This window comes from Mesoplodon densirostris, chromosome 2 (genome assembly GCF_025265405.1).
Source record: "Mesoplodon densirostris isolate mMesDen1 chromosome 2, mMesDen1 primary haplotype, whole genome shotgun sequence".
NCBI classification, from domain to species: domain Eukaryota; kingdom Metazoa; phylum Chordata; class Mammalia; order Artiodactyla; family Ziphiidae; genus Mesoplodon; species Mesoplodon densirostris.
The window spans coordinates 147,776,094-147,790,247 of NC_082662.1; the positions used below are offsets into that span (position 1 = coordinate 147,776,094).

Genomic DNA, 14,154 nt, shown 5'->3' on the forward strand with positions numbered 1-14,154 from the left:
AAATCAAAGATGATATTTCTGACAGTGCTGGGGAGAAGAGTGTGCGTCCTTCCTAGGCACTGAATGAACAAAAGAACTACTGCTGATTGGTTCTAGGTAATGTTTTCTCTTTTGCCTTTGAAAGGCAGTGATGCAGAGTGGTTACAAGTACACATTCTGGATTCATGCCCAGATTTGACACTGAGCTCCATCATTTATGTACTCGTATTTGCATGCCAAAGGTGTTACACAGTAAACTAGTACTTACTAATGTACCATCTTGTGCCTCAGCCTTTTTAAGCCCTAGGTTTCTCATCTATAAAATAAGCCAACAAGAGCACTTACTTCACAGAGTTGTTATAAGGATCAAAAAGATAATCCATTTAAAGTGCTTGACAAAGTACTTGCAAATGGTAAGTAGTAAATAAATGCCAGCTAATAGTAGTCTCTCTCTGCTGGTCATCTAAGGCGTCATCAAGCTTGCTTCTTACCACCACCAAAAATGACTTCTAGGGCTTCCCTGGTGGCGCAGTGGTTGAGAGTCCGTCTGCTGATGCAAGGAACGCGGGTTCGTGCTCTGGTACGGGAAGATCCCACATGTCGTGGAGCAGCTAGGCCCGTGAGCCATGGCCGCTGAGCCTGCGCGTCCGGAGCCTGTGCTCCGCAACGGGAGAGGCCACAACAGTGAGAGGCCCGCGTACCGCAAAAAAAAAAAAAAAAAAAAAATGACTTCTAATTTCCATCTCTCTCCACTGTTCCCTCAGTCCTCAGGCATCACTCGTGGGATAGGGCTCCTAGGAGTAGTTGGATAACCATGTGTAACAGTCCTGTCATAAAGAAATATAATGTGGACCACAAATGCAAGCCAGGTAATTTAAAAATCTCCAGTAGTCACATTTAAAGAGCAAAACAGAACACATGAAATTAATTTTAATAATAGGCTGTATTCAATTCAACATATCTGAAATATTTTGACATGTAATCAATTTTTTAAATTACGAGATGTTCGACATTCTTTTTTTGTACTAATTCTGCAACATGTGGTGTGTACTTGATACAGCACATCTCAACTCAAACTAGTCACATTTCAAATGCCAAATGGTCACAATGTGCCTGGTGGCTACCTGATGAGTTGCTTAGTCTTTTAAAGATTAGGACAGCAGAAAAACATCCCCACCTTCGAAAACATCAAAATGTGTTTATTAAACAAACTGATGAATGGATGAAAGGAAAGAAGGAAAGAAAGAAAGAAAGAAGGAAGGAAGGGAGGAAGAACAGATGTCCCTAACCTACAGAGACTTCTGGGCCTAAGGTTGTGGTTAAGAAACTGAACTATGGGGCCAGAGAGAATGAGTTCAAATCCACTTCTTCCACTTCATAGTTGTGAGACATTAGCAAATAACCTCTTTAACTCTCATACTTCTCAAGGATAAACTATAGATAAAAATAACCTCTCTTTCATAAGATTGTTATGAGTTGAAAGGCTGTAGTGAAGAAGAGTTTTCTATACCGAAAGCTCTGCTTTGTAAAAGGTCAGAAATGAGAGTGGGGAAAATTGATGAAGGAAATGCTGAGCTAATAATTAGCTAGAGATAATAAAGAGGTCATGGAAGAGAAAAACTGGTCATGTGATAGTCATAGAATCTTTGTTAAATGCCCAGTTGCACAAAACAACTGCCACAGTGGCAGCTATTAATAAAATAATTGCACTGACATTTCTAAAGCCCTCAATGGGGCTTCCCTGGTGGCTCAGTGGTTGAGAGTCCGCCTGCCGATGCAGGGGACGCGGGTTCGTGTCCCGGTCCGGGAAGATCCCACATGCCGCGGAGCGGCTGGACCCGTGAACCATGGCCGCTGAGCCTGCGTGTCCGGAGCCTGTGCTCCGCAACGGGAGAGGCCACAACAGTGAGAGGGCCCGCGTACAGCAAAAAAAAAAAAAAAAAACCCAACAATAAAGCCCTCAATGGTTTATACCTCCTTAGCCTGACTGCTTTCTTTTGGCAGTATGATAAGTAAGGGGGTGGGAGGAGGGTGGCGCTGATCACCAGAATTTGGAGAATCAAGATTTTTCTGGAGTGTATATATTAATCACAGCTTCTGGCCTCAATCACACGGATTACTGAAGATATATGGATCTTTCTTTGAAGGATGTAGTGCCTCAAATCCAGCCTGAACATTACTCTTCCCTGTATTATAAATACATAAAATGAGACTAAATGTTTACTGTTCCTAAAACTTTCCCTGAAGGTTGGTTTTGTGAATAAATTCCTGATATTTTATTTTAAACTTGCTCTTGTTCTGTGCTTGTCCCCCCCAAAGTTCAATTAATAAAAAGTATAAAGTTAGTCTGGTCTGCTAATGAAGACTTTAAATGCTTACTCGTATTAGTAATCCAAGTCACTCTACTCTCTAATTTAGATGTTGAGTTTCTTAAAGACAACAAACAAGTCTCCTCTATTCCAGGGACCTTCTCAACTGAGATACTTTTTCTAGAAAGTATTTCATATAATATTCATGTGCCTTGAGATTACATGTGTTTCATAAAATCGATTTTTTTGAAAGGTCCTAACTAAAATAAATCCAGCTTCAACACATTTTTGTTTATTGCAAGACTTCTTGGAGTCTTTAACACGCTCATGTACACAGACTTCAAACCGCTATGCTCAGCCATTATTACCATTCTAGCAGTCTAAAAATGAGAAAAATTAATAATGAATTGAGAGAATCAAACAACAGGGAGATAGTCTATAATTATCCCATGGAAACAGACATCTTTATAGACCTTTGCACTGAGTTTCTGGCCCGATGGGCTGTGCACTGTGCATTTCTCCCTTTTATCATCCCTGATACATATACAGTAATTAACCTATCAGAATCCTCCAGATGAAGGCAATTTATTATAAAGGAAGGGAGTGAGGGAGGGAGAAAAAAGGGAGGAGAAAGGATTGCAGTAGGGAGAAAGAGAGGAGGAAGGAAATTTATCTGAATAATGTAGTAAAGTGTAAACACCACTTCATATTCACAGGCCAAGCTTAAATGCCTAAACACGTGCATGAGGATGAAGCGACATGAAACACACACTTGTACCAAACCTAGCCCTTGGAAAATAAGCCTCATTTTGAAAACAACCAAACAGCTGCTCGGCAGAAACACAGCACAAATCATCCTTCCCAGCCTTTATTTTTAGATGCCTCTTAAGAAAAACAATAATTTTCTAAAGAATATAATTAAAACCGGTAGGTGTCACTTCATTATTTTGGAGTTTTAATTCATTTCACATCAGTCACACTTTTTTCCCCCTTATAAATCACATAATTATATAATATTCCATAACAAATTCCTTGCCTTTGAATAAAAGAATTTATATGATCTTTTTAAAACGTACAGATTTTAAAACAGAACAATCCACCCAAAATGACAGTATAACCGACAGGTTCAGACACAGGGGGTCTAAAAGTCAGCCCCATTTTTCAAATGATAATTTGGAGACTTGTGTATGTCTAAAAAAAATGTGTACCTTCGTTATGTAAAGCACAGTTTACAAAATGTCTAATGGAAAAGAATATGCTTAATATATCACAGGATTTCATTGGCAGAAACGAATGTACCACCTCAGAGCCCAGATCTACTTCAAAACCTAGACTCACACATCCCTTGGACACTGCTACAGAGACCATCAACATACTCCATGGTCACGGGGGGAAAGGACTAAAAAATAAGAACAAACCAAAACAATTACACCATCACCCATCACCATAAGGTAAATGGGAAAAGCAGAAGAAATCATTTCTAAAACTAATCATGGGTTTGAATTAGGACATCCATGTGTAAATCAATTCAATCTACAGTCTACATTTCCGATATTGAGACCACAAGATATTCCCCCTTCAATTTGAAGTTTTTTCAGACACGCTCTTTTTAAAAAAATTACTTCAATTAAAAACATTAATCTTACATCTATGACTCAACAGTTTCAAGCATTTATTGAACTTCTACTCTGCAGCAGGTGCCAAGAACCCAAAAATAAATAAATCACAAAAAATGTCCCCAAAGAGCTCACAGCTTTGGGGAGACAGATGAACAAACAGCTATAATCCAATGTGATGCTTATCAGTAAAGAATGGGGAGAGGACCAATGGAAGACAGATCAGGGGACAATGAACTCTCCCAAATGATAAAAAGGGAATGTCAGACAAAACATCTAAGAAGATGTAAAACTCGTACTAGACATTAAGGAACAGAGGAAATTGTGATGTGACCAGATGGGAAAAGGAATTCAAGGGAAGAGTAACAGTAACAGCATGAGTCAAATCCACAGTGTTTCAACCATGAGAAATGTTGCCAGCCCAGGCTAGAAAGTTAGGTTAGGTGGGAAAAAGAGCTATGCATGCAGAGTCCTGAATGCTCCGCTAAGAAGTCTGCATTTGACTGTGGGCAGTTTCAAGTAGTATTAAAATTAAGTATTTCAGACATACAGGAGAATATAGTAAACATACATGTTCCCACCACCCAGCTTAGGAAATAAAACAATACCACATGTCTCCTCACCTCTGCCACCACCCATCCCTTGTATTTGGTGTTTATTATCTTTCTGGCATTTCTTTACCAAGTTGACCCTTGAACAACATGGTGTGAACTACATGGGTCCACTTACACTTGGATTTTTTTTTTATAGTAAGTAACTACAGAACTACTTGACCCGTGGTTTGTTGAATCTGTGGATGTGGAACCACGGATATTGGGGCGGAGGGAGCACAGCTATAAGTTACATAAGAATTTTCAACTGTGTGGAGGGTTGGCGCCCCTAACCCACATGTTGTTCAAGGGTCAACTGTACTTTTACAACAGACATATGTGTCTCTAAACAATATCAAGTGGCAAGAAAGATTTCAAGCAAGAGACTGAAAATATCAGACGTGTTTAAAACAAGACTCTGCAGTGTACAGGGTGGACTGGTCTCTGCACTGGCAGCGGCAGGACAGGTGACAAAGAGATGTCGAGATAACTGTCTTTGCTGAAGGACTGTCACGATGGAGAGAGGAAGGGCAAACTCAGCCTCGGAGTGCATTCCTGGGGCAAGCAGGAGGCAGACCCGAATGAACAGTTACAGGTGACCAGCCACAGAAGAGAAGCAACAGGCTGGGACAGTCTGTGCTGGGGATGAGGAGGGACATGGAGAGGAGTGAGGTGGGTGGCAGCTACTGGGCAGCTGACAGGCTAATAACAGGGATGAGGCAGGTTAACCAGGACACAAGGTACAAAGAGGTAAATGCCAAGACAAAGCGGCAGATGGGCCTGGCCAGGGGGTGAGATCAGGAAGGCCGCCCAGAGGAGCAGTACTTAAGGTGGACCTTGAGGACGCTTTTTTTTTTTTTTTTGCAGTACATGGGCCTCTCACTGCTGTGGCCTCTCCCGTTGCGGAGCACAGGCTCCGGACGCGCAGGCTCAGCGGCCATGGCTCATGGGCCCAGCTGCTCCACGGCATGTGGGATCTTCCCGGACCGGGGCACGAACCCGCGTCCCCTGCATCGGCAGGAGGACTCTCAACCACTGCGCCACCAGGGAAGCCCTTGAGGATGCTTTTGACAGGTTAGGATGGCTGAGCATCATGATCCCTGCCCATAGGTGACACGTTATTGGGCCTGTTCAAGAAACAGCTGCAGCTTGGCAGAACCCTGGGGAATAGTGGGACATAAATCTGCAGAAATCAGAGGACCATTTGGGGATTACTTGTGGAGAACCTTAAAGATCAATCTGAAGTATATATAGTGTATACATGTAATTCATAACAAACTCACTTTCATGACCATGAAATCTGCCTTAGTCCCTTTTCCTTGAGAACTGAAATAATGACCAGAGCCAATCTCGTGATTTGGTGATAACGTCAGTGACATCAGTGCTGCTTATTACATGGTTCTGTATGCAGAACAGGCCATCTTGGTTAAGGATAGGTTGGTATCCACTGTGACACGGTGTCATGAAAGGTCTCTTTCCTTTTCATTTTAAAAACTAGTAACCCAGAGGTTGAATAATGAGTGATTTGCCTTTTCCTCTTTAACATAAGGTACAAAAGAAAATAATGCATAGAAAGGAAATTAAGCATATTCTAGTCAATAGTACATCTAAACTTGTGAAAACAATTTTGTTTTATGCCTTAACCCCCAAGTATTCCAACTTATTAATCTTTTTGTGATATTTACACCCCCTTGATCTGCAAGGTTTCCTAGGCTTGAAAAATGAGGAAGAAGATTACCATGTTTTTGAAAGTATACGAGTAAAACAAAACAACAATAAGAACCAGAGTATCAGTGACTTGATAAAATAGCTCAGGGAGGGGCTTCCCTGGTCGCTCAGTGGTTGAGAGTCCGCCTGCCGATGCAGGGGACACGGGTTCGTGCCCCGGTCCGGGAAGATCCCACATGCCGCAGAGCGGCTGGGCCCGTGAGCCATGGCCGCTGGGCCTGTGCGTCCGGAGCCTGTGCTCCGCAACAGGAGAGGCCCCAGCAGTGAGAGGCCCGCGTACCGCAAAAAAAAAAAAAAAAAAAAAAGCTCAGGGATGTGATTCATCTCCTCAGATGAACAAATAAGATGTGCATCATAAATAGCACTGATATCTGTTTAACTTAAAATCACTTACAGTCATTAACATGATATAATCTTCCCAGAGCACCACACCTCCTATTAAAGAATAAATTCCACACCAAACTCTAAACCTTCAGGTCAGTATTTCAGAAATGCATTCATTCATTGATTCTTTAAACACTTAAAAAAAAAAGTCAACTCCCTTTCATTCTCTGCAAAACAGCAATAATAATAGTACCTACTTCACAGGGCTGTTGAAAGACATAATAAAATCATCGAAAGTGCTGAGAACACTGGGATAGAGTCAGCACCAGTAAAGGCAAGCCGTGGCTCTTTCTAGCCAACCTCCATACAGGGTAGAGATTCTGAACCAAGTAAAACGTGAATCCTGCCAGGAGAAGCTTATAACTCAGTAGGGGAAACAGGGAGGTAAACATATATAATATGGTGAGACAGAACTTACCGATAGAGCTAAGTGCAAAGCACTCTGGAGCTATAAAGAAAGGAATGCCTAACTGGTCATGGGAAGGCGTGTTAAGGAAGGAGAAGCTTTAGCTGAAGGCACAGGGACTAAGCAGGTGGCAAAGGGGAAGAGGTCGCTCAGGGTCGGAATGTAAGGAACAAAGGAGAGGGGATTACACATCACCAAATCTTAGGGCCCTAGAACAGAGACAGACAGAGAGAGAGAGAGAGAGAGAGAGATAGGGAGGGAGGGGAAGAACAGCAGATGGGAATGGGAAGGTACTCAGAATAAAGAAGCTTTATCATACAGGTAATAAGAAGCAAAATAAGAATTTAAATACCATAAAAGATTTGTGTTTTAAAAAACTCTTTGAAAGAGTAGATGAAGAATATATGAAAGACAGCCTTTGAAACTCTTGAACAATCTGAAGAGGCAGTGGGGATGCAGGGAAAGGAACAAATTAAGGATATTTTAGAGACACAGACTCAAAGGATCTAGGGACTGACTGGGTCTGTTATTGGGGTTTGAGGGTCAGGGTTGGGGAGTGACATGTTGAAGAGAACTCCAACTGCCTGGCTTCAGCAGCCAACTCAGTGGATGTCACTAAGACAGGACATACAGAAGCAGCAGATTTCGTGGCAAAAAACCAATGAGTTCAATCTGAGACAGGTAGAATTGGGCATGTATATCAGATAAGCAGATGGAGAGAAGTACCAGATAAACCAAACTGTCTGGAACCAAGCGGAGGGGTCTGGATGGGAGAAGATAGCCAAGCAAATCCATTAAAATGTAAGTATCTAATTCATGCTCGCCATGGGTCTGGCTAGGGATAAGTGGCCACTAAGTGACTGCCAGCCTCTCCAGAGCTCTAAAACAACCAGAAACAGAATCATTCAAACCAATACAGTGAAAAACTTAAGTGACGACCACCCCAAGGCTGACTGGGATGGATGGACCAAAATGAGATTCCTTGGCTCAGCGATTCTCAAAATGCAGACGATCAGAGGACCAGCAGTATTAACACCACCTGGGAGTTCCTTAGGAATGCAAATTCTCAGGCCCCACCCCAGGCCTTACAGAATCAGAAGCTGGGGTGGTGTGGGGAAGAGCAGCAATCTGTGGTGAAGGAGCCCTCCAGGTGATTCTAGACTCACTAGACGTTGAGATCTACAGCCTTAGCTAATGTCCCAATTACTTGAGAGGAATGGAGTGTGAAAGAAAGAACTCCCAGGAGACAGGTTTCCAAAGATTTGAGGAAACTATATGTTAGGAAAGGATACACTCTGCACGAAGACAAGCACCAGGAACTTTTGCTAATTTTCTTTTTTTTTTTTTTTTTTTTTTGCGTTGCACGGGCCTCTCACTGTTGCAGAGCACAGGCTCCGGACATGCAGGCTCAGCGGCCATGGCTCACGGACCCAGCCGCTCCGCGGCATGTGGGATCCTCCCAGACCGGGGCACGAACCCACGTCCCCTGCATCGGCAGGCGGACTCTCAACCACTGCGCCACCAGGGAAACCCGCTAATTTTCAACAGCGAAGCAAAGGAGAACAAGCCAGTGGTCCTCACCGTAAAGCTTTCTAATTTAGGAATATCATTCAGTACTAAAATCTCAAACGTTACAAACATGAAAAGGATGCTCTGCTTCTCAGAGGATGCCACACCACCAGCGAACCCTTTCTCATTTTCTCACCAGACACCTCCCTGTTGAGCAACATCAAGCATTTATGGGATGGTCGCCTAGGGTTACAGGATCTCTGGATATGCAACAGGCCTCTGGGTCAAGCTCATTGACCAGATCCAGGATGAAACCCTTGAGCTGGGCCTAATGGAGTCCCCTAAGGAACTAAGCTAAATCACCCACATATCAAATCTTACACACAAGATTGATCTAAGCGTGGCCACAGTATGTTTTTTCCAGTAGCAAGGACCATAAAGCAAGTCCAACAAAAGCTTGACTGGAGAGTAAAACAAAACCAAGCCGAGGCATATGGAACCAACAGGAAAAAGGGAAAGGAAATTAAAACAATGTTAATACGCCATTTATAATCCAACTTAGACACATAACCACCCTTATCCCACAAAAAGGTACTTAGTCACTATTACCTTTTACCCTCAGCTACTCTAAATCCTCATCCACAGCATTGCATCATATCCTTTCATTCAAAATTATAAATAATTCAGAGATTATTTATTTTCATAATCGGTGTGCATGCAATACATGGCAAAGGCAATGGCTGGTCCTAGCAATGTGATTTCCTCTCCCCTTCCACTGCAAAAATCCCAGCCTGATCTGCATTTTCTTAAACTTTCTCCCTCGACCACTCAAAGGGGTCCTCTCTGACCTGGGACCAGTCTGCAATCCCGTATGCAGGATCTAGCCAATTCTTGACTGTAACAATCCATTCTGCTTCTAGAACAGCTACTACACACCTGCCTTACTGATGTTTTAGGAGTTGTTCCTTTCTTCTAACATTCCCTCCTGCTGGGAGGTTGATACGAAGATCAGTGAGTTAATGTTTGTCAAAATACTTTAGGCTTCTCGGATGAAAGGCAACGTTAAAGTTCAAGCGACCTGCAGCTGGCAGGACACGAGAGGCATTGCAGTTGCCTCTTTATACTTGGGCTTCATAGAAGGAAAGCAAGGCTGCAAAGACACTCATTTGTGTCGATCGGCTAGCTTTTGCACTCTTGCTATAAAGGCAGGCGGATTTATTCTAACATCATTTAATTAACTGGATTTCAACATTAGAAACACAAGGATCCTTGTATTAGCACTGGACCCTCGTTACAGTAAGTAGTATACAGGGAAAAGAATCCTTTTATCTGCCCTTGTCTACGTGGCTTTCCCTCCCAACTATCCTACTGCCTGGTCCTGCAACGCTCAACCTCCTCATATATGAGAGGCCAGCAGCTGCCAGCCAACACGTGTGCTTTGAGCCAATAGACCAAAAAAAAAAAAAAAAAAAAGGGTCAAAGACAAAGCTTTATGTGTATGTTGGCACACATGTGAATTCAGGCTGCTGGGGAAAAAATGACACACACAAAGAGCACATTCATGGCCACATATAACTCCTGGAACATATAAATAGCCATCCTTGACCCAACACCTACTCTGTGAGGGAGGCACTGTTAGCAGAGGGACATAGAGCATTACACAGAATTCCCCACAAATATCCTGGCAAGTTAAATACTACTGGCCCCATCTAAGAGATGAAGAAATGGAGACTTGGAAGGGCTGCGAAGTTCGGCCAACACCACACAGCTAAACGATGGCAGAGCTGGAATACAAACCTAGCTATATCTTGTACTCCCAACCCTGGATCCCTGGCACCAGCATATCGATAGCCTGGAAAAGCTGCAAAATATGCTACACACACCCCTTGGACCATTTAATAAGCCCTCCCCGGGGCTCAGACAGGGGAAGAGAGAATTAAATCAATAAGAGGAGACCACAGAATCTCATTTTAGACATTAACTTTAACCTCTTCTCTACCAAAACTGGTTTGTTTTCCCTCGTTCTTTTTCAGTCAGCACAAGCAGCAATAACTGAATTGACTAAAGAGTTCATCTCATCTCTTTCTCCTGCCTTATCTCAAACAAAGTGCACAGTACTGTTTCTGAGGCTTAGAATGAGTTCCAAAAAATGCACAGCATTTGGTGACTAAGTCAAGAAGTTTGAATGCAGGGTCACAGCTGACGAAGGATAAGAATATGGAACCCAGGTGGGGGACAATGTGCAATCAAAGGGTTTATGTTTGCTTCCCTGGAGCCAAAAATGGAAACCCTTAATAAGGAGGGAAGGCACTGGGAAACAAAAAAAAATTTTCATAGTTCTCGACTTCTGGCTCTTCCATTCAGGACAAGTAAGAATTCTCCCCGAAATTCTGATTTTCCTCTGAATTCTTTAGGTTCCTCCACGTGAAAATAGTCAAACTGCCCTTTCCATTACAGCTGTCCGTTCCACATGGTCCACACAAACCTAAATAACTAAAGCATTAAAATTAACTATGTGTTTAAGGCAATGATGGAGGCTGGGCAGCTACCTGGGATTAGCAAGAAAAGGCTTCCCTTGAGCTATTTCTCTCAAGCAGGTTCTATACCTTCAGGAAAACCCTCGTCAAGGGGCTGTTCTTGAGATAAGGTATGGTGTTTGCGAGGAGCTTAGGTAAACACCCGACACTGTAGGAAGTCAATGTGCTCTTCTCCTCTGATGGACTGGCCTGAGGTCACCAAAAGCTGGACTTCTGCCACCTCAGCCAGGACGCAGCCACTATGAATAATACTACAACGCCACTTCAGTCCCGAGAAGTGGCACCCTTGAGAGGCAAACCACGTACTGGAGGCTCCCGTACTATAAAAAATTTTCTAGGCAGGATCTGCTGATTCCTGGACGATTAGGCTACAACAATCTCCTAGAAGACATTCAGTTTTTCATAAAGTTTCAGAGGAAGGGAAAGTCATCCTTCCAACTGTACTGGGGCAGTAATGACTTGGAAAAGTGGAGAATACTACAACAAACACAGTGACACACACGTGAACTCACTCTGCACAGCAATGGCCACCCATTTGGATTAGGCAAAAGAGCACTGTGCTGTTCAGCTCCCATTCATTAACCTATCATTCTAAGGCACAAGCTTTTAAGGCCATCGCCAAAAGACAAGGCAACTTTAATACGGGGCTCTGTAAGCTACAGTATTATCACCTATTGCTGTCAGGTGGCTCTTTAAAAGGGAATCAATACCATTCTAATGAAACCAGGCCTGGCCAATTAGTGCTAATGAAAATTTAGATGGTCCCACAACCACTGCTTGTTGTAGAAACAGCATCAGGCATGAAGGCGTGTCCAAAAAGAGAGATGTGTGCTCCTCTGGAAGCTACTTGGTTCCTGTACATGCTTCCACTTTAATTTCTGATATTAAAAAAAAAAAATGCTACCCCGGCTACACTGAACCAACCTGGCCATAAATCCCCCTCCAGCCCCCAGCTAGCTACTAGGTATGACCTTTTTGTACTCGTCTTTTGGAGACTCTTACCTTGCACAAGCTCTTTCCTCTACGCGAAATGCACTTTCCTAATCGGCCCTCCAGGTGAGCAACACCTCAATCCTCTCAGCTCAGCGCACACCTCGCCCCCTCACCTCCGGACCAAGGCTTCCTTCCCAGGCCCTCTCAATACACTCTACTTCTAGATCAGCCTGAGGGTTTCCTCCGGGACGCTGCAGTTAGATCTTGTTTTAGCATCTTTGTATCCCTTGTTCCTAGCCCAGAGGGGAAACTGCAATACTAGATTCCTTGAATGAATGAGTGAACTAACCCGTTCGAAGAAATTCACACATTGGTGGAAATCCTGTAACCCACCCGCAGCCAGCAGTCTAGAATTCCTCACCTTCACAAAGAGCCTGCAACAGCCAGTTCCTGGACAGACTAAAGACGAAACCCCACAATCTCCTTAAGTTGTAGCTGGGGGTGACGGCAACTAGAGGAAGAGGAGAGCAAAGGGGGACACGGGCGGCGTTCCCTCACTGCTCCCTCCAAAAGGTGGAAAATCCCTTACAAGCATTCAAACCCCAGATGTAGCGGTCATGCCAGGAAAGAGGGGAGACGGTGCATTAACAATAGCCTCAGAACTTGTTAATACTCAGAACTTCGAGAGTTTGCGGTGGAGACCTGTTCTGAAATTCTGCGGCCACAGGTTTTCCCGATGGGCCGGCCCGACCACCCAAGTAGGGGCCAAGAAGCCCTGGGATTTGGTGGCTAGGCTGGGGCCTAGTGGGAGGGCATGCAAACTCCTCTCCCTCTCAAGGTCCTGTCTCCTTAGAGGGCAGAGGAGGGTCGCGGAGAGAGTCCCTCTCCAGCCCGAGAGGCAGCAACGTCTTTGGCTTCCATCCTCCGGCCCGCACCATCTGGGTATCTCCAGCTGCCCTCACTAGGCCCTCTCTGGTTCCCAAAAAGGAGAAGGGAATGGGGAAGAGGGGGCGAGAGTGTGGATTTCACCACCAACTCTCCAGACAGCGCTCACCTTCCACCTAACTCCCCAGACAAGCTGTGCGCCGCAGCGGGCGGCTCCCACCGCCACTTAAAACTCCTGCGGCCCGGCCACCTCGCGCCCCCGCTGCCCTGCCAGGCGTCCCGGGCCGCCGATCCCAAGTCGGCGTTGCCAGCGTTTGCCCAAGTCACGGCAAGGCGCCCGAAGCGCCCAAGAGGCCCCCAACCCCGGGCCCGACTCCCCGCCCCAGACGCCGCTTACCTGCTTACATGGCCCTATCGGTGCCCCGGAGTCCCGCGCGGAAAGGCTGTCCTCCGCGGCGGCGGCAGCGGCGAAGCCCCAATTCCCCCAAAGAATTGATTCCAGTGGCTGGCGGTGGAGGGGCGGAGGGAAGGAGCCGAAGGAGGCGAAAGAGGAGGGAGGTTTCCGCCGCGATCCCGGCGCGAGAGTTGGCGCGGGGGCGCTCGGAGAAGGGGAAAAGGAGAACCACCCAGGCTCGGGTCTGTCCCGCCAGAGGGAGGCTGGGACCGGGAGGATGGGCGAGGTGGGAGGGGAAGGACCGACAGGGGCCACTGAGTGGCGGCCGCTCCCCGAAGACCAGCGCCGGGAGGGCAGGCGACGGAGCGAGGAGGAGCGCAGCAACCTGCCCCCGGACTGCGCCCGCCGCGCCCGGCCGGGGGAGAAAAAGTTGGGACGAACTTTCAGGGGCCGGGAGAGCCAGAGCGGCAGGAAATGCGAGCGGCCGAGAGAGGAGGGAGGAAGGGGCCGTGCGAGTGGGAGGGGACGGAGCAGGCGCCAGCGGCCGCGGCTCCCCCACCCCCGGGACGGGCTCGGCGGCGCGGGGGGGAACGCTGCGCGCGCGCCGGGGGCGGGGAGGAATGCGGCTGGGCGGGCGCGCGCGGGGGCGCGGGGGGCGGCGCGGAAAGGGGAGCCCCAGCTCCCGAGCCCCAGGCGCGCGTCCTTGGGGACGTCACAGCGCTGGAATCCGAGGAATGCCGGGCTGCAGGAGCTCCTTCTGCAGGCCCGGGGGAAGTCGCGCACTTTTAATGTGGTGGCTTTGGAGAAGGTTTTCAAAGGTGAGGGCAGAGCGGGGAGGACGGGGTGAAACTCCCAGGAGTAAGAGACGTGGGAGTGGGGAAGGC

The 14,154-nt window shown here is 46.1% G+C and overlaps 1 protein-coding gene across 1 annotated transcript in view; it reads right to left on the reverse strand.

The window, feature by feature from the left end:
- Positions 1-13,840, reverse strand: part of PTPN14 (protein tyrosine phosphatase non-receptor type 14) — a 175,809-nt gene extending 161,969 nt beyond the window's left edge. The window contains exon 1 of the mRNA XM_060091121.1: positions 13,274-13,840. The gene's annotated coding sequence lies outside the window, so the exon portion shown is untranslated. The remainder of the gene's footprint in view (positions 1-13,273) is intronic.
- Between the last annotated feature and the right edge of the window lie 314 nt (positions 13,841-14,154).